The sequence below is a fragment of the Poromitra crassiceps genome, assembly GCF_964638095.1.
Source record: "Poromitra crassiceps genome assembly, chromosome: 7".
Lineage (NCBI taxonomy): Eukaryota > Metazoa > Chordata > Actinopteri > Beryciformes > Melamphaidae > Poromitra > Poromitra crassiceps.
In genome coordinates this window covers 16,708,676-16,730,645 of record NC_139628.1, presented here as the reverse complement: position 1 = coordinate 16,730,645, position 21,970 = coordinate 16,708,676, and positions in this window count along the sequence as shown.

The window sequence follows — 21,970 nt, the reverse complement described above, 5'->3', positions numbered from 1 at the left end:
TTTCCCTGATTTATTGTCTTGTTCCTTGGTTTTTATGTAAATAAAAATTTTGTTTTTTTTGTTTCTTTTAGGGATGTTCATCAATAATCGAAAATCGATAATTGATAAGGTATTGATTCGATAATGTGGAATTTGTATAGATTTTTTATATATATTTTTTTTATAAAATCAAATAGGCCTACATGTGCTGAAACTATAAGATTGGATTTCACTACGTGGTCGCAACCAGGTGAGGGCGCAATGGGAACACCTCTGGGTGGGGCTATGGGCGTGGTCTGTATTACACATTACAGTTACATAAAACATGCTTCAGCATGCACTGGGACGCGTCATCAGTGATGTTGACTGGGGTCGTAAGGTGTTTCGGGTCAGTTTAACATCATACACCCTCGCCCAGTAGACCCAGCCGAGGCCGATTAAGGCCCCGACTCACATCCCAGAAGCAGCCGCACACGGATCAGCCCTCCTACTCTATCTGCAACGTTGCCCGCGGAAGGGTTGATCATGCCCAATCCGCAAATAAATGCAATAAAGCTAGTGCTACGCCGCAGCATTGAAAGACCCTGGAGGCTAAGGCATTATGGGTTGTCTCCCAGCCACTCTCCTCCTTCGTCTTACGAGGCCCTCCCAGCAACACAGGCATCCAGCTCTATGCCTGGTTGTCAGGCATCCAGTGGAAAAATGGATGCCTTAACACATTCAGTGCCACAGCGCTTCAGTAAAATTGTCTGGAGCCTGTGCCAGATTCACTTCCATTCAGTTGAAAACAGCTATAGAATTTTTTCTATTATGGCTATATTAACGGGGCTGGACTTTAATGAAAGATTGAACACTCCTGCTTCTTCCAAAGAAGAAATTTTGTTTCTAGACAGTTCCATTATGAAATTATAGCCTCTCAAAAAAGTGCACTTTCAAGGGTTTTCTGTCGTTTTTTTTTTCTTTCCAAGATATAGCCCCTTTTATGAATACCTTTTGCACTCTAATTTCGAGCACATTTTCACTGACTCTGGCTGGTGTTTTCTGATGTGGTGGCGTGTGGTGTGGTTTCTGTGCAGCCACACACCCCTCTCCCCCCCCCCCCCCCCCCCCCCCCCCCTCTCCACCTCTGAGCTGCGGGCTCCTCCCACACGCACAGACTTTGCTTTCTCGACTCCGTTTTTGCCCCGGACAGATCCCAGCTTTGCTGCGCGCATCATTTCCTTGATGGGCATCAAGGAAATGATGCGCGCTGGCAAACGCGACTGAACGAAAAGGCTTGGCCCGTTCGGCTTCGGATGGCTTTCTAGGAAATCGTGTGGAGATAGATAGAAGCATAAGAGCTCAGTTGTGAGCGCGGATGCAGCCGAGCCCACTCTCGCTGTAGACGGAGCAATATATACGGCTCTGGCACAAAGCATGCATCGGTTTCCACGGCTTTCTCCGCTGTCTCCTGTACAAAGTAAAGGATCTGAGGTGGGTGGAGCAGCTCCTGTGACGATGTTTAAGGTGGCGCCGTGTGATCCCTTGAAGGGATTCATGCTCACTGGCTGGGTACGACCTTAAACAGCAGAATTATGGAATAATATGAATTATGATTTTAGGACGTCCACAGACGTCCTTGGCACTGAACGTTACTTTTTTTTAGGACGTGCACAGACGTCCTTGGCACTGAATGTGTTAAGAAGGCCTGTGCGCTGCACGTCATCCGGCTGCGCCGAGCACCTCGCTCTAGCCTGGAGGACCCCAGGCCGCGCCGATGCTTACACAGATTTTCGGGAGACTAATCCGTAGCGTTTGTGGATTTCTCCCTCACGAGAGAGCCAGTCTGGGGTGCTAACCCATCCCGTACCAGGTTGCCGTCTCTCCGGCCGTCAACTCTCTCCAGCTTGTCACCAACCTATACCTGGTTGTCACCTAGTCTATTCCTAGTTGTCACTGTGGTCAGAGAACCCAGAACTATATAGTTACATAAAACATGCTTCAGCATGCGCTTGGACGCGTCATCAGTGATGTTGACTGGGGTCGTAAGGTGTTTCGGGTCAGTTTAACATCATACACCCTCGCCCAGTAGACCCAGCCGAGGCCGATTAAGGCCCCGACCCGCATCCCAGAAGCAGCCGCACACGGATCAGCCCTCCTACTCTATCTGCAACGTTGCCCGCGGAAGGGTTGATCATGCCCAATCCGCTGCAATAAAGCTAGTGCTACGCCGCAGCATTGAAAGACCCTTCGGTGCATTGGAGGCTAAGGCATTATGGGTTGTCTCCCAGCCGCTCTCCTCCTTCGTCTTACCAAGCCCTCCCAGCAACACAGGCATCCAGCTCTATGCCTGGTTGTCAGGCATCCAGTGGAAAAATGGATGCCTCAAGAAGGCCTGTGCGCTGCACGTCATCCGGCTGCGCCGAGCACCTCGCTGGAGGACCCCAGGCCGCGCCGATGTTTACACAGATTTTCGGGAGACTAATCCGTAGCGTTTGTGGATTTCTCCCTCACGAGAGAGCCAGTCTGGGGTGCTAACCCATCCCGTACCAGGTTGCCATCTCTCCGGCCGTCAACTGTCTCTCCAGCTTGTCACCAACCTATACCTGGTTGTCACCTAGTCTATTCCTAGTTGTCACTGTGGTCAGAGAACCCAGAACTATATAGTTACATAAAACATGCTTCAGCATGCGCTGGGACGCGTCATCAGTGATGTTACACATTACTTTCCAAAAAAGTAATGCCTTACTTTACTTGATTACTCCCTGGAGAAAGTAATTTGTTACACTACTCGTTACATTACTTTTGCGTTACCCGTAACATCGCCTGAGATGCATTGTCACATAATTTGCCAGTTAACAATACAACGTTAAACCTTATACATATGCCCATATATTAGCACAAATCTCTATCGTAATGAGGTAGGTTGCAAAACTTTTCCTGTCTGATGGTGGCTGTGCGTTCCCTGCCATCTGTATTTTGCTCAAATATGTTTCTGCAAAATGGCGATTTCATTCTACTGTTGAAACTGGGAACATTTCCTCTACCATGTAGGAGGAGGCAACAAGCCTGTCCATCTCTGATTTTGATATTACCTGGTGAAAAGCAAGCTTTTGCTGCTTGCTTGGGGTTGAGGCAGGCGACTCAGCTTGGCTCTGCAACCAGCTTTGTGTTAGCATGTTTCCACTGCAGATGCTTTGAGAGGTTTGATGTCGTACAGTAGCTAGCTGCTTCTGTCCAGGGCAACGTTTGCAGTGTCACATTCGTGTCCTTCCCCGCAACAAATTCAAAGTAATGTGCGTATCTCCACCCCTCAAAAGTTGTTGTAGAAGATGGCGCGCTTGCAATCCAATTATTACGAGCATACCGCACTGCACCCACTTCACTATAACATGTTTTATTTGCGAGGGGTATTTATAGACCCCATCGCTGTATGTGGGTTTATCTTATGGTTTACATTTCATTTCATTTTATTTTGTCCAATATTCAGATAGGCTATTCCAGAAATGAAAGTTAACGTTTAACTTAAGTTCAGGAGCTGGGCCACGCCTCAACCACTCCCCCAACTTCCTAACCATCCTCTAAACCACTCCTCTAATTACATGGCAGCGTTACTTATACCTGGTTAACCCACCCTGTTTCACACCCTGTTTGTCTCAATCTCTCGACACAGACAGTACATGCACCTACGCTCAAACGCTAATAGCAACTAGCAAGCTAACAGGTTGTTCAGTAGGCTACTCACCATCATGGATCTTTATCCCGAGCTGCTGATCAATCCGGTACTCTCCGACGGCGATTCGGACGACCTATTCGATGCGGATTTTGTTCAGCAAACTCCAGAAGCAGCTCCAGCAATGTCACAGTCCGGGTCCGATCACAGCCAAAGATCTCAGCAGACCGTCGTGCGCTCGGTGGTGACTATTCCTCTGCGGCATCACCGTCTAAACTTCCGGCATGAGATTTCTCCAAGCCCCGAGGTTTCCCCCGCTGCTGCTTCGAGCGAACAACGCCGCGGACGCGGTAGCGTTCGTCGCTTCAGGAATGAGATCCCCTCAAGCCCCGAGGCTTCCCCTGCTGCTGCTTCGAGCGAACAACGCCACGGACGCAGTAACACTCGTCGAAGGCCACCCCAACCCGGCTCTCCTCCACACCAGCATCGGCAGCCAAGTCCCCGCTCCCGCTCCCCACTACGCCGTACACGTAGGCCGCGCCCGCAGGCCACCCAGGCCCAGCGGTCTCCTCGCGCACAACAGCAGTCTAACTCCCAATACTGGACAGTCGCCCGACTCCAACGTTTCCTGAAGGGAAGAAATATCCCTTTCTTCCATGGAGATAACAAAGCTACGCTGTTTAAGCTATATTTAGCCTGCACCAACGCCACTCCAGTGCCTCCGACAACAACAAGCTCAGCGCTGCCGGCTTCCGCCTTCGCCAGGAGTGACGTCACACAGCATCTCCTGCCGCCGCAGCCTGCAGCTCCCCCTAGAGGGGGACAGGTCGTATGTCCCCCTGTGCCTGCTCCCTCTGTCTCCCACCTCTCTCAGCTGATCTCAGCATTCCTTACATCCCAGTCCCCGCAGGCTGCACAAACCACCTGTACACAAGCATCCCTTCATCCCCTCATCCATTCATCTTCTCTACATTCAGCCAATAACAGCAACATGGCTACTACCCCCACTTTTACTGTCTCAGCCAACACGGCTTCGGCTAATCAGCCCAACCCTCCTCTTTTCCCAACTGGTCTGTCCTTTGTCGCCCCTCCCCCCCCCCCCCCCCCCTCAACCCCCCCTCCCTTCCCCATTACCCAAATGTCTTTTTGCCCTGTGCCACCAATTACACTCTAGCCACAGCAGTACCACCCACCCAACCAGGTTCCTCAATTCACCGCCCCTCCCCCATCTCTGCCATATTACGCCAACAGATACTTTCTGGTAATTACGTTGACTTAGCTCAGCTCATCCAACCATCTTCCGCAAATTCTGGCCAAACTAGGGAACTACAAACCATCTTAGGTCCCGTGCAGCTCCGTGAGCCACTTCGCTCCAGATCAAAGGATCTCACTCCAGCCGAATTTGCTCTGGCTTTCTCTCTCTACCGGGACGTCATATGCTCTGCATATCCCTCTAGGAGAGTTGAGCTGGACGACTATCTCTCCATCCTATTAGATATGGCCTTACGCTTTGGAGGTGTAGGGTTCTATACCTATCACATTCACTTTACTACCCAAGCCGCCGGCCGCATTCTGCAGTTCAACATGGGCACTTACTGGGGTGCCCTCGATTTCGAATTGTACTGTCGGATTTTCGCAGCTTGTGCATCTCTTTCCTGTGATCTATACGGTGCTCCTTCCCACCCTGCCACAGCATGCACAATCTGCGCACCACCACCATCACCACTACCACCACCACCACCCCGTTCACTTCCTTCTTCCACTGTCACCAAACCCACAGTATTTAACCGTCTGTCATTAGCCGCACCCCCACCTTCCATTATTCCTAAGCCTCTAGAGATCGGTTCCAAAGCGAACGTTCCCGTGCCAAGGGGAATCGATAGTCGGGGGAGAACAATCCTCTACCAGGCAGGCCGCATGGTCTGCAACAACTTTAATCATCTGGGTTGCAGGCCTTCCAACTGCCGCATCCTCCACGTCTGCTCCTACTGTGGCGGTGCTCATGCCAGAACTACCTGCCCCCATAACCCAACCGACCTCCCACCCGAGAAACCTGACAGCTGACTAGCACGCCACCTCGGCACACCTATCAAGGTAAATGCACTTGCCACCACTCTTCAACATCATCCAGACAGAGAATTCGTTGATTTTCTTATCGACGGATTCACAAATGGTTTCCACCCCGGCATAGACACACTCCCAGAGAATTCTCACATCTGTCACAATCTTCAGTCCGCCCTTGCGGAACCAGACACCGTCGACTCCTTACTGGCTAAGGAAGTCAAAGAAGGATTTATGATTGGGCCATTCACCAATCCTCCGTTTCCTGTGTTCCGCATCAGCCCAATAGGTGTTGCCACCAGGAAATACTCAGGAAAAAAGAGGCTTATTATCGACCTGTCCTCCCCACACGGGTCCTGCATTCCCAGCATCAACAGTGTCGTGCCTAGCCCGGACTTTTCTATGCAGTATGCAACTATCGATCACGCCATCACTCTTATCCGATTGGCAGGGCGCGGCGCTTGGCTCACCAAAGCGGACATAACTAGCGCTTTCAAAGTCCTGCCAATCCACCCAGATTTCTGGCGCTTCTTCGGCGTTCGCTGGAAAGGTGCATATTATTTTTCTGTGCGTCTCACCTTCGGATGCAAGAGCAGTCCGAAGATCTTCGACTCTCTCTCAGAAGCCCTATGCTGGATCTTGCTAAATAACCACAGGCTCCCATATCTCATCCATCTTCTCGACGACTTTCTCGTAGTCACTCCACCAGCCTCTCCCCCTCGTCACGGGCTCATTACCCTGACTAACGTCTTCTCCGATCTTGGCGTCCCGCTGTCTGAAGAGAAGACCTCAGGGCCTAGCACTGCCATCGAGTTCTTAGGTATCACCCTGGACTCAGTCGCTTTCCAAGCGTCTCTGCCCGCAGAGAAGATTCAGCGCATCACGCTGCTCTTATCAAATTATCTTCTGGCAGACCGATGCACAAAACGGCAGCTACTCTCCCTCCTCGGACACCTAAATTATGCTATACGCATAATTCCTCAAGCTAAATCATTCTTATCAAATCTTCTTTTCAAAGCCGCAGCCGCCCCCTCTCTTCACGGCAGAGTCATTCTCGACGAGGCGTGTAAGATGGAAATGAGTATGTGGCAACATTTCTTGTCCTCGTGGAATGGGATCTCCTTCTTCTACGACGAATTCGTCACTCACCCAGAAGATATCCAACTGTACACGGACGCAGCTCCCTCTATCGGTTTTGGAGGCTACTACGGCGGGAGATGGTTCGCCTCCGCTTGGCCCCCAGAGATCAGATCTCTCAACCCAGAGTCCCAATCTCCTTCGTCCACGCTGTATGAAATCTATCCGATCATCATAGCCGCAATTCTTTGGGGGCATGAGTGGCGTAAGAAGTCCATTCTGATCCACTCCGACAGCACCGCAGTCGTGGAAATACTGAACAAAGGTCGTTTCCGTTCTCCAGCCGTCATGCAGTTCATGCGAAGACTCACTCTGACGTCCGCTCGCCACCAATTCATCCTCACGTTCCCGGTCATCACAACAGCATAGCTGATTCACTGTCCCGCTTTGCTTTTCAGAAATTCAGATGCTTGGCCCCAGAATCGGAGATCAACCCCACACCAATCCCACCGTTTTCAGCCACGACCTACAACTAACCGTCCCGCTAGCTAACCTCACCGCCGCTTCCCAAGAAGGCATCCTAAACGGCTTCGCCCCAAGCACCCTGTCTGCCTACCTGACAGGCTGGAACAGCTTTAAAGCATTCCACGTCACCTACTATCTGCCTTTTCCCTCTCTGGACGCCTGGTCCGTCTGCAACTTCATCACCCACTCACATTCCATCAGGAAAATCCGCTCTTCCACTATTCAGACCTACCTGGCAGGAATCAACTTCTTCATTAAATTAGTCATTGGCCTCCCATGTTCCTCTACCTCTCATCCACACGTCACAATGCTGATTAAAAATCTGCGTAAACAGGAACCGGCGACTCCCGCCAGACGCTTGCCGCTCACCTCCGACCTCCTCGCCCTTTGCATCCGTACCCTACGCTCAGGTTACATTTCACCCGTCATCGATTCAACTCTAGAAGCCATGTTCCTCTTAGCTTTCTTCGGCTTCCTGAGGTGTTCTGAATTCGCCCCGACTTCATCGGTCTTTAATCCTTCCTATCATCCCAGTCTATCAGACGTCGTCATCCACTCCTCCGACTCTCTGATATTCACGCTCCGCAGAAGCAAAACGGATCAGCTGGGGACGTCCTGTCCTATTCATCTCTTCCGCCTGGACTCCTATCTCAGTCCATACGAACCGCTGATCAGTTATATCAGCTCCAGATACGCCGCTCAGGCATCCCCTAGAGATCCGCTCTTCCTCACCGAAACCGGAAACAATGGCCACCCGATTCTGGTTTCAAAAACATCTCCACGGAGTCCTGCTCATGTCTGGCATTTCATCTGAACATTACTCCTGTCATTCTTTCCGCATCGGCGCAGCGTCCACGGCTGCCCGGCTAGGTATCTCAGATCAAACCATCCAGGTCCTCGGCCGCTGGTCTTCTCAAGCATACCGTTCCTACATTCGCAATAATCTCAATGATCTCCGTCAAGCTCACGTGCAACTCAGCTCAACTTAATAAAGAAGAAGGAAAGAAAAGAAGAGGAAGAGAAGAAGAGAGGAAGAAACCGACTTATTTTGGGGGCCCTGCTCGGGCTGAAAACACGCCAACGCCAGACCCGCTCGGGCAGACCAAATCTGAGACGGAACCCCCACCCTGAGTCTCCCTCTGCCCCGGTCATCAGGACGTTCCCCCGGAACACGTGACCTCCTGGAACAGACGGCTCATCTTGCACCCACACTACACCATACACAACTCATTCTCTTCAGTAAAGAACCTTAACGATACTCTTGTTGTGGCGTGGTCCTTGCTAGTGAAATGAAAGTTAACGTTTAACTTAAGTTCAGGAGCTGGGCCACGCCTCAACCACTCCCCCAACTTCCTAACCATCCTCTAAACCACTCCTCTAATTACATGGCAGCGTTACTTATACCTGGTTAACCTGTCACACCCTGTTTGTCTCAATCTCTCGACCCACCCTCCCTCCCTTGTATACTCCCTCCATTGTATATCTCATCCCTCCATCCCCTATCCCTTCCCGCACCCCTCAACCCTAAACATCCTCATTCCCTCTCACTAGGTACGGTGCATGCCTCTCTATTGTCTTGTTCTAGGATCCATCCGGGGGGGGGCCTGAAATCTGCTCGGGCTGAAAACACGCCAACGCCAGACCCGCTCGGGCAGACCAAGTCTGAGACGGAACCCCCACCCTGAGTCTCCCTCTGCCCCGGTCATCAGGACGTTCCCCCGGAACACGTGACCTCCTGGAACAGACGGCTCATCTTGCACCCACACTACACCATACACAACTCATTCTCTTCAGTAAAGAACCTTAACGATACTCTTGTTGTGGCGTGGTCCTTGCTAGTGAATTGCATGTTGTGTTAAAATAAATATTATTATTTCTATCTAACACGTTTTAGCCTGATTTAATTGTAAAACACAGTGTAAAAATTGCCTTTGGCATGAAAAGCGCTATATAAATAAAGTTGCCTGCCTTGCCTTGCCTAAAAAGTTATGCAAATGTAACGGATTCATCTGGTTACTTATGAATTTAACCAAAACACCACCATTTCCTCGTTTTGTGTCTGAATGTCTTGATTTGAGTGATCTGTTGCTGTTGTGTGTGAACGCACCCACGTTGGTGACGTCGTCGCTTTGTGCACATGCGCACAGCTCCAGAAGACAGTCGGATGGGAAGATGGCAACGAGATGGCTGTGTCATGGTGATTCTCCGCCTGAAACCGCTCTTTATTTATAGCTTATTGTTTATTTTGTACCACAGAGTTTTATGGAAACCGCTTCTGTTTTATTTATAACACAGTAAAGAGCTTGAGTCCCAGTACTACTGCCTCCTGATTCATGAATGTTGCCACACGTCTCTTAACCAGAACACAACGCAGAGGAAAAACACACGGGTTACACAAAGCCTTCTGGGAAATTTAACCTGTGGAAGAGGAAAGTGGACGCAGTTCCCAGCATGCCCTGGGGTACTGTGTTTTTGTGTCAATTGTTTGTTTGTCAATGTGTTTTGGAGGTTAAAATTATTTATTGTTCTATATACATGATGTTAGTTATCTGCAAAGTTATGTGTCGACTAGTGCTGTTCTGCATGCTAATACAAAGTTGAAATATTGGAACCATGGGTGATTTTGCTGTGCAGTTACATGTAAGTGACCTATCCCCGTCTGAGGGGACACAGGATCTGCTATTAAAATGGAGATCTTTTCTCTCTATACTTATCTTGCTAGTAGCCTACGCGTTTGATTAGTAACTGTAATGTGATTACTGAACTTACGGACAGTAGTCCCTTACACTACTCGTTACTGACAAAAGTAATCTGATTACAGTAACGCGTTACTTGGTACTTTGTAACGCGTTACCCCCAATACTGCTCAGCACTCAGCCAGCCCAGACCATGAAATTAAGCGAGCAAAGCGAACCATGGGACCATTTCTCAGTTAAAAGACGACATTGTTCATTGCAAGAACTGTGATGCCGTTTATAAGTACAGCACGGCTAAGACGCCAATGATTCACCACTTGAACAGCGTACATCCGAGCCTGGTTAACAAGCTCTCAGCCTACCATCACTTCGGTGTAATAGCGCGAGGAGATGTGATGGCCGGCGGCGTGCAGAAAAGATCACAGAGGCCGTCTGCAACCTCATCCAGATGATATGCTGCCCAATACATGTACATATCGTTAAGATCTGATCAATGTGATTGAGCCAGCATATGAGCTTCCCTCATGGAGCACCATTACCACGCGGATTGAAAAGCGCTTTATAGCGCTGGACAAATAGGCATTTTGTAAAATAAATAACTAAATAAATAATTTTTTATTTATTTAAAAAATTAAAAATATATTATTAATATTATCGATAATTGATCGCTAATTTTCCCGAATTTCGATTATGGAAATTGATTCAAAATGCCCATCCCTAGTTTCTTTAAAGATGTTAGAGTTTGATTTGGGATGGTGGAGTGTTAGTCGGACACTCACGCCTCGTGCCACTTGTGTTCCATGGGGTTCCATTGCCGTTGCCACCCAGTGAAGTAGTTTGTTTACCAAAATGCTGCTCGGCTGATCCCTCGTATAACAGCCACCGCAAAATTATGTCATAATTTATTACAAAATGGTGGGGAATGTTGCATAATTTTGTGTTCAGGCTGTTTAAAACAAAATCATATTGAAGTGAAAATCAACATTTTGTAGAGTTATTCCATAATTTTATTACATAATGAGTTGTTACAGGCTGTTTACCTGTTGCGCTGACACAGCGGTCCTCATCCCCCATGCACTCCATAACCTGGTTGCATTCGATCGTCACTCTATCATCATAAACATACCAGCAGCCATAGCACCTTTTACCAGGGGGCACTGTAAGATAAAACTTACGTTGTTTATAGCCATGCATTAGACAATGAGCCTTGTTGAGCAATTCAGCAGAAACCACCCCCCCACACCCCCCCCCCCCCCCACACACACACACACACACATGCACATGCACACAGCACAGTACAACAAAATAATATATTGAGAATAATACAGCAAATACATTAATATTCCAGCTTCTTAAATTAATTGACAAATTTTAAGATTCAATTATAAGTTCTCCCAAAAATGAAAATTCAGTCAAACTGCATTCAAGACAACTCAGAACACAGCACTTTCAATTCGGATTTTACGACCTCTTGAATAGTTGCATTCAGAGTTACAAAAACAAACAGCTAGCTAATTTCATTGGTAACATAACTGTTGAATTCAATATTGCTATAATCAGAGTGAAATATAAACAATATAAACACATAATAATAAGTGCATAATTACACCTCAAATTATGTCAACAAACACTTTGATGACGTCAACTCGGACAAACCGGTGCTCTGAAATGATACACGAATTTCCGACGTCGACAACCGTTCAATTCATTTTTTACAGGTCGGAGCTCGTCTTTTTTCCATTTGGTCTGAGTTGTCGTTAATGGGGTATCCTTACTCACCCACATGCCGTGACGTTTTCTACTCCACAAAAAGTTGTGGATTTTCACAGCAAAACACTGTTGCAGCATTCTAAACAACTGGAGTGAATGGTGACCAACTTTCAAACGTAAAAACAAACAAACAGAAGAAATAAAAACATAAAATGCTTCCATACTGCTCACCTGACCTAATCCACAAGCCACAAGAGAAGCCAAGTCGACTTAAAAAAGTCATTTGCACCGTGTTTTTAGCTGCACTGTAGCCACGTGCCGGGTGAAGGTACTGTATCCTGCAAGTGCCGATTTCCGCTAAAAACATGACAATGAGATGGAAAGAGGTGGATGCCCTGGAACAGTGGTGATACCATGGAACATTGGTGCCAGGACAACCACCTCTGCCTGTACATCTCTAAGACCAAGGAGGTCTTGGGGAGGATTCCCCCCCCCCCCCCCCCCCCCAGTCACCATCAATGGCACAGTGGTGGAAAGGCTTGACAGCTTCAAGTACCATGGACGGGAGTCAACATCCACCAGCACCTGACGTGGGCCAGCCACACGCTTATATGAAACAATGTTGTAACTTCACCACACACACCCCCCCCCCCCCCCCGAATCGCACCGAGTCCACCAGTTTATAATGTGAAAGCGACCTAAAAAATCTTGAATCTGACTTGGTCTTCTTAAGTCAACTTGGCATCTCAGGGCTTAGAACACATTTGTGTTTCTGCTCTAAGCTGTCTAGTGTGCTGTACTGATCTGTTTTACTCTACTCTACTCTGCTGGTATAATTGGTAAGTTTAGTTTGAATTTTAGTAGCTTTACTGTATTTTAAAAGAAAAGTGTCTTGTGGGCTCTGATAATCAGCTGACTGGTATCAGGTGACCTCTTTCAATGACCCTCTGATTGCTGTGAGGGGAGGAGTCACTGTAGTTTAAAAGTGCTCCACCTGGCTTGCTTATCAGAACACATTTGAGTTTCTGCTCTAAGCTGTCTAGTGTGCTGTACTGATCTGTTTTACTCTACTCTACTCTGCTGGTATAATTGGTAAGTTTAGTTTGAGTTTTAGTAGCTTTACTGTATTTTAAAAGAAAAGTGTCTTGTGGGCTCTGATAATCAGCTGACTGGTATCAGGTGACCTCTTTCAATGACCCTCTGATTGCAGTGATGTCATTCATTCACAAATGACATCACTGGTCCACGACTTAACTCAAATCAACTCTCAAGTCCTGTCAAACTAAATGAATGACTGCTACACTGTTTACAGTTTTCAGATATGTGTGAGATCATGTGCAACATAAATGTCCATGATCGGGGGGGGGGGCATTTTTACCTTTATTTAGATAGGACAGTAGGCAGAGAGGAAAGGTGGGGAGAGAGACAGAGGGGACGACGCGCGGCAAAGGACCTCAGGCCGGATCTGAACCTGCGTCGGCCGCGCGAAGGGCCGAGCCTCCGTGGCACGCGCGCTACCAAACGAGCCACATAAAAGAGGTACTTATTAGCAGCATTGAGCTTTCAACCCCCGGCGGATCAATGAAGAGTTCTGCTTCGCTAGGTGCAGCTCTGGAACGTCTCTGTGACACTTGTAGATGAGCGGATCGGCATGTTCTGCTGCTTGGGAGTTTTCTCAGCGCCTCACTTGACATTTAGATAAGGGAGGGAGAGTCGAGCAAGCGAGACAAACACGTGACGGGAGAGCCGAGTTCGCTTCTCGCTGTATTCCGTTTTTTAACATTAACTCATTGAGTGCCAATGACGACAGCTGTCGTCATTTCAAATACTAACGTAGAGTGCCAAAGACGACGATTGTCGTCAATTGCGTTTTTTGACGGTGGGACGTGGATCAATCCCTGATACATCTCCTGTACAAATATTGTAGCTATTGGAGGTCTATAACCTATTTTACAGATCCATTAGGTGGCGACAGTGCTGTCCAGATGAGAGAAAGTGGAGTAAAAAACAAAGAAGAAGTCGTTGTGGAAACGGAAATCGCATTGCATCCGTATACATCCATATGCATGAAGCATACTGTAACGTTAGCTGTGCCTGCAGCAGCCGATCTGCTGCCACAATTGAGCCCCATCCGTGTCCGCTGCGATAGCCCATCCATATGATTTAGTTGCCGACACGGCGACACCAGCGTCTTTCTGAAAAGTTACATTATTCTCAGCTGGCGACACGCTGTAAAAAAGCGGGGGGATGCAGCGCACTTTTCAGTGCAGATCAAACTCAGAGCAAACCGCAGCAGAGACACTCCTCCCACCACGGAGGAGGAGGAGGAGGGGGGTGGGGCACGCAGGGCACTACAGCATACAACCATTGACAGTACACACAGACCCAGGCAGCAGGCTCGATGCATAGAGAGCAAACAAGCTAGAATAGGCTATCTGATGCCCACCAGCAGTAAATCAAGACCAGCAAGAAGGTGTAGGGTCTGCGCACGCAGCGGCCAGCGCTGCTGGTTGCAGCTAAAAAATATTATTTGGCCAAACAAAATTCCTTTGTTTTCACTCTTTTATTGAAGGAAATTATTTTTGAGGTGTCATTATATCAGAAAATATTAGCTTCAGAGTCAATGATGTGCTTGAATGTTTAATTTCACAAAAGGCTCATTATCTCAGCTTCTAGAAAAAAATTGCTGTTTTTGGTTAAATCAAGCTATCTTCTCCGGCTCATAACTAAAGAACGGAAAATGGGATCAATAAACTTTTTTTTGCAGATGATAGAAGAGAGTCTCCTCGTTCTTTGTGCGTTTTCGGTGTTTACATAGTAATATCACACAATATTCTGTGGGCCTCGAGAAATCACTGAAAACGCTCTGAAACTCTGGCACTGGGAGCGTCCGTTCTCCAAAAGTGGCTGGCACTCAATGAGTTAAAGGAGGACTTACCCCCTAGATATGTATCAGAACAGTGATTTGAAAATACCTATGGAAAAAACCAAGAAATGACATTATGCTCTTGTCTATACTAAACTCTTTGGCTGTGTTCAAGTCAAGATTTTTTTTCGGAAACCGACGCCATTACAGTTTGCCTACCGCCTCAAAAATAATTTATTTGAGAGGGGCAATATCTTTATAAATATCAACAACTAGCCAACGCTGGTAGCCTGTATGGAAACAGCGTTGCTCAAAATGGTTGAAAGTTATATCAATTTGGCCATTCATTGGCGAACTAGAAATTTAATTATTTTTGTCCCATATGTGTGTGCGTGGCGGCTGTATTTATCGATAAGAGCAAAGTGAAGTGAGGCTCGTTACCGCAGCACACAGCACAATAGGACAACCCCCCGCTCTGGGGTAACACAATGCGAGATTTCTCCACGTCATTCCCTCGTACAACTAGCGATAAACCGTGCAATGAAATCCGTTTTTAATTTGCGTTTTGGGGCTTTTCGTGATTCTTGTTAAAAGTTACTGCAGCGCAGGGCAGTGTAGACCTTCATGTGAAGAGCTCCGCCCGCGCGTCCCCGCTGCCTGGAGCACAGCACAGCAGCTCGTGCTCGCGCTCTAAAAGGCAGGGTGCCTACGAGCTGCTGCCTGGCCGGCAGAAAGGGCTCCAGACTCGGTGTGATAATCCTGTAACAGCATTTGAGCTTATTCAGGTAAGATATTAATAATGTAATGACACATTCAGCGATAAACTGTCTACAATGAAGACCAATGTCAAATATGACAACGTGGTGTTCCGTATTTTAAGAGCACAGGAGCTACTTGCTTGATCAAACGGTCAAACCCATTCTGCGCAGCAAAACACACACGAGTCAACGTGGAGGAGCACACACACACAGACAGAGAGAGTGTGTGTGTCCCCAGTCCCCAGTCGCCAGTCGCTCTGCTCTGCTGACTTCATTTCCTGAAAAGTTGGCGTTGCTTGTAGTGACGATATTATAGTAGCCGATTTGTTTAGAGCAGCTTTGTCACGTTGTCACGTCGTAGTATAGCGTTATATTTTACATGTGCGCTAAACTGCGACGATATTTGTTTGCGGAAATATCAGACTGTTCCCATGCAAAAGCCCCCGCCTCTCATGACTGAGCGGCTCAGCACTGCTGCGTACTACTGCTGCTGCTGCGCGCGCCCCCGCGGGTGCATGAGAGCAGACTCTCTCCTGGCCAGAAAGTGCTTCCAAGTCGGACTGATAATATAAACATCATCATTCGAGCTTATCCAGGTAAGATATTAATAAAGTAATGACACATTCAGCGGGAAACTAACTATAATTAAGACATGTGCCAACTTTGACGACGTTTGGTTCTGTATTTTAAGAGCAAACTTCAATAGGAATAGGCTTGGAGTTGTGAGGAGCCGAAAGGGTACAGGGGGAGTAGTGGAGTAACTATCTTGAAATCCCATAGTCTTTGGGGACACTGTGACGTCAGTGTGTTCCTAATCTCCCATTCATTTGAGAAAAAAAAGCAGTGTTCCACCCTTAGAGGGCGCTTATGCCAGATATGCTGCTGAAAAATGATACAAAAGGTAAAATTGCAACAGTTTGGTGTCAAATGTGGAAATTTTGACCAGAATTCTTCACACATCACCCCCAAAGTCATATATATTGGTTAAAAGCTGAAAAAAAGTGTTTTGGAGGTAAGTCCTCCTTTAACTTAACCAAGCTGTTTTAGGTGCCGACCCATAACTAACGCCGCAACATTTTCAAATTAACCGATGTGACATTTTGAAGTAACCAAAATGATTCTTTCAAATTAATGACAGAGGAGCGTGAAATCACAGACCCTTGGCATTGCGTACTGATTTGATTTGATTTGATTTCACTTTATTGTCGGACGAGTCCGAAATGTATCTTGCGTCCCAAGACACTGTTCCTCATAAATACAAAAAAACACATTTGAACAGACAGTACAACAAAAAGTGCTTCAACATGTATGACATCAGATGGGAATACATACATTACAAGAAATGGAAAAACACAAAAACAAAGTGGCTGCAGTGCCTCAGAGTATTATAGTCCCTACCTAGAACCACAGACTGATTTAGCAGCTTGACAGACTGGGGGACAAAATTGTTTCTCAGTCGGGTCAGCCAAGCCTATGGGACTCTAACTCTTCTGTTTGATGGCAGAAGCTGATATTCTTCATAGAGAATATGAGCTGGATCAGACGTAATATTGCCTGCCAAAGACAACATTATTTTAGTGTGCGCCGCTTGAAAATGTGGCGCAAGCATTTGACCCACGATTTTATGCCAAGGGTCCTGCTCCTGACAAATACTCAACATAGGGGAATGAAAATGCGTTGCAATGTTTGTTTTAACAGAATCAATCAATCAATCAATGCAGTAGCCATGACCAGCACTTAGCTTATAAAGACGCCAGCATTGAAATGGTGGTCTCGACCTAGTTTCAAGATGAAGACCAGACACGCTGCCTCACATGTAATCCTAGCGTGACGACAAGTGTAATCCTAGTGTGATGTCCGTGTGACGCACTTGCCAATATGACGCCGGTAATGTCGTCAATGCCGAGGCTATGACGTGGCAGTATTTATAGCCATGCTCAGCGTGTCATCGTCCTCTTTCCCTGATCCTTCTGGTCACTGTACCTGAGCTGATCGCATCCCATTCTCTGAAGCTGTGTTTTTCGCCCCACCCACCTCCTCAGTCCACCTCCCCAGTCCACCACCAATGTCTTGGCTCCTGAAGAATCCCCTACGGGGGGGGATTCTCTATCCTAGTCCGAGCAGATGCCTCAAGAAGAGAGGCATCTTACCACGGAGTCAGGACGATGACAGGCTGAGCATGGTTATAAATACTGCCACGCAGGGGCGGTTTTAGCATCAGAGCTTTGGGTGGGCTCAGCCCACCCAAAGGTCATGGACCACTGAACCCCTATGGGGGTCCGGGGGCATGCCCCCCGGAGGAAAATGTTGTACAGTTTCAAGTAAAAATGGATCAAACTGGCGCACTTTGAGATCAAAATGAAGAGACTAGATCTATGAAGAACTACACACATCAATATCTTCTTTACCGTTCTGTGGTTTTACAGCGATGAAAAAATAATTGTTTCCCTATATATACTATATATATTCTGCATACAGTTTACTATATGGTAGAATTATGCTTGCATAAATAATACCAAAATCACTTCAGGGGAGTTTCAAGTAAAGTAACATTTTGCTTTGTAGGCAAAACAAAAGTAAAATTAAATCAAAAGGGAACTTCCTCACTTATTGGCTGGAATAATATTCCGACAAGATAATAATATACTGTAAGCACTAAAGCAGGAGTTTGCAGTCAACTAGTTGATATTAATATGTGGCAGTATTTGTGGGGGTCAAAATCTATGTAGGGTGTACCACCACAAATACATCAGTGTATGGGAAACACTGACTATTAAATTGTGTGACTAGAAAGACACCAATAAATCTGAGAAAATGTACTTTAATTTTGAACAACAGCACTACAACGGTGGCATTACAAATGGTATTATGAATTTAATGTGGGAAAAAACAAGAATGCCACTTTTTTTCATGCAGAAAATTAAAAAATAGTTTTAAAGCAAAAATAAATAATACATAAAGATCATTTTAACAGAAACTGCTACTAATGACCACCATGGATTTGGAGAGATTTTTTGGTAACCCTTTATTTTACAGGTACCCTAGTTACATATGAACTATTTGTAATTACACATGAACACCAAATGTAATTACACAGTAATTACCAATAGTTATAAATGATGTTCATATGTAGTTACATTGTAACAGACCTGTAAAATGGAGTGAGTCTGTTCAACTGTAGTTCATATGTAGTTACATGGTAACAGACCTGTAAAGTGGAGTGAGTATATTCAACTGTAGTTCATATGTAGTTACATTGTAACGGACCTGTAAAGTGGAGTGAGTCTATTCAACTGTAGTTCATATGTAGTTACATTGTAACGGACCTGTAAAGTGGAGAGAGTATATTCAACTGTAGTTCATATGTAGTTACATGGTACCGGACCTGTAAAGTGGAGTGAGTCTATTTAACTGTAGTTCATATGTAGTTACATTGTAACGGACCTGTAAAGTGGAGTGAGTCTATTCAACTGTAGTTCATATGTAGTTACATTGTAACGGACCTGTAAAGTGGAGAGAGTATATTCAACTGTAGTTCATATGTAGTTACATGGTACCGGACCTGTAAAGTGGAGTGAGTCTATTTAACTGTAGTTACATGGTACCGGACCTGTAAAGAAGCTCTGGCCTGGGACAGAGATTGCTAAAAGCCAGTGGGGGATTCGAACCACTGAACTTCAGATTGCAAAGCAGGCGGCTTTAACCACTCAGCCACGAGGGCTTTCCAACTTTCTTAGTGGAGTTTGAGAGGATAACTGTATGTCAGTCAGATGTAGTTGTCACTTCCTAGCTTTGTTATTATAAGCATAGACTTGGGGGAAAATGTTGATACTTTGTTAGTTGTAGCTTGAAAGACAGGCAATATTGATTAATGTGAATGCATTTCTGCAGTGTGACTGTGCCAAACCCCCCCCCCCCCCCCCCCCCCCCCCCCCCCATGAGCTGTAAATGGCTCATGGGACTATTTACACCACAATTCAGAAAATTATTAGAATGTATTTTTTTATTTAAAATCTTTAAATATAACTAAATGTTTCTAGAGCACAGTGCATACAATTTATTTAGCAAATAGGGGATTTATAGACTTGGGGGGGGTATAGACTTTGGGGAGAGATGATCCGGCGGTCTGCTGACCAAAGGGGTCTTTGAGGGGCTTCGACTGGGTCCCCAACAAATTGAGAAATTGGGAAATTGATGGGGAAATGACTCATTTACAATAAGCTAACAATTAGAATGTAGAAGAATGGCTATTTTGATTATAGTTTCACTGTTACCGCTATATCTACAATACTTATACTATATATATATATATATATATATATATATATATATATATATATATATATATATATATATATATATATACAATACTTATTATAATTTTTGTATTGGAATTCTGGACAAAATCATACCTACAACTAAATAAAGTATCAATATTTTCCCCCAAGTCTCTGTGTATAATAACAAAGCTATGAAGTGACAGCAACTACATCTGACTGACATACAGTTATCCTCTTAAACTCCACCATGAAATTTGGAAAGCCCTCGTGGCTGAGTGGTTAAAGCCGCTTGCTTTGCAATCAGAAGTTCAGTGGTTCGAATCCACCACTGGGTTTTAGCAATCTCTGTCCCAGCCCGGAGCTTCTTTACAGGTCCGGTACCATGTAACTACATATGACCCACAGTTGAAAAGACTCACTCTACTTTACAGGTCCGGTACCATGTAACTACATATGAACTACAGTTGAACGGTCTCACTCCACTTTACAGGTCCGTTACAATGTAACTACATATGAACTACAGTTGAACGGTCTCACTCCATTTTACAGGTCTGTTACAATGTAACTACATATGAACTACAGTTGAACAGACTCACTTCATTTTACAGGTCTGTTACAATGTAACTACATATGAACTACAGTTGAACAGACTCACTCCATTTTACAGGCCTGTTACAATGTAACTACATATGAACTACAGTTGAACAGACTCACTCCATTTTACAGGTCTGTTACAATGTAACTACATATGAACGTAATTTATAACTATTGGTAATTACTGTGTAATTACATTTGGTGTTCATGTGTAATTACAAATAGTTCATATGTAACTAGGGTACCTGTAAAATAAAGGGTTACCGATTTTTTTTATTTTTTTTGGGTGGGCTGAGACTATTTTTGGTCAAAAAAGGCCTAGAACCGCCCCTGCTGCCACGTCATAGCCTCGGCATTGACGACATTACCGGCGTCATATTGGCAAGTGCGTCACACGGACATCACACTAGGATTACACTTGTCGTCACGCTAGGATTACATATGCTGTGAGGCAGCGTGGTCTTCATCTTGAAACTATAGGTCGAGACCACCATTTCAATCATGAGAGACCAGAGGGTAGAGTTAACAAGCAAGTTTTATTCAAGTATGGCATGGCGATAAGATCTATGGCATGAAACGGCATGGCGACTAATTCTGATGGCATGGCAGCATGGCAACTAGTTCTTTGGCTATGCCGGATTGGTCGATCACCCAGCGCCCGCAGTAGCGCTACGGCCACGCCCGGTCGGTGGTTTTCGTAAGTCGCTGCCAAGTATGCTTAATGCTAAGTCAGCGCGTGGAATTATGCCGGATTGGTCGATCACCCAGTGCCCGCTGTATCGCTGCGGCCACGCCCGGTCGGTGATTTTCGTAAGCCGCTGTGGGGGTTTTCTTTCTTAATGCTAAGTCAGCACGCCGAATTATGCCAGATTGGTCGGTCACCCAGCGCCCGCTGTATCGCTGCGGCCACGCCCGGTCGGTGATTTTCGTAAGTGCGACCGTTCCAATTTTAGTATAGCCTACTAAATTGGAACGATACGTTGGCCAGCCGGCAGGAAAGTATCGCGGGACTTGACGAGACTTGGTGACCGAGATCACGAATGAGCTAATTTGATCCCTGGGAGACTCCAGTCAACAGCCCGGGGGGAAATATCAGTCTGGTGGTTGTTGAGGGATGAGATTATGACGATATGTGGCGAAAACGGGAATAAAACTGGCTATTTAGATGCAGGAAAGACAGGCTGCCACTTGGCCCCCACGGAGCTCTATTTTACGACTGTATTGGAGAGGATTGATCTCAAAACAATGCGTAGGACGGCCAGAAACGCTGCGGAGATCATTGGGTGAGTTGTCAGATCATAATTAATGTGAGGAGAGGGGTCCAGGTTAAAAAAAAACGAAATTCTCCTTTAAGATCCTTGGCTGGCTGCCTATAGAACAACGAGTACACCAACTCAAATTAAACCAGAGCGCTCAATGACAAGGCCCCTAAGTACCTAACGGACCTGTTTCAAGTAACCCAAATGTACGAAACTCGCTTTAGCCAACTCTCATTGGACATTCCTCGTTATGGAGGACATGGTCAAAATACATTTAGGATTACTGGTGCCCTACTGTGGAATGCTCTTCCTGCATGCATTCTGAGCAAGACGCTGCCAATATTTAGGAAGAAGGTGAAGGATTTCTTGTATGGCCGCACTTGGTCAGCTTGTCTTGTCTGTCCACTTAACTGATTTGATGTAGCCTGCTATTCAGACTTCATCGTCAACTCATTTCCTCTTCTGGTCTGAGATTGCAGTGAGTTCAGAGCATTTCTATGAGGGGGCGGGCTT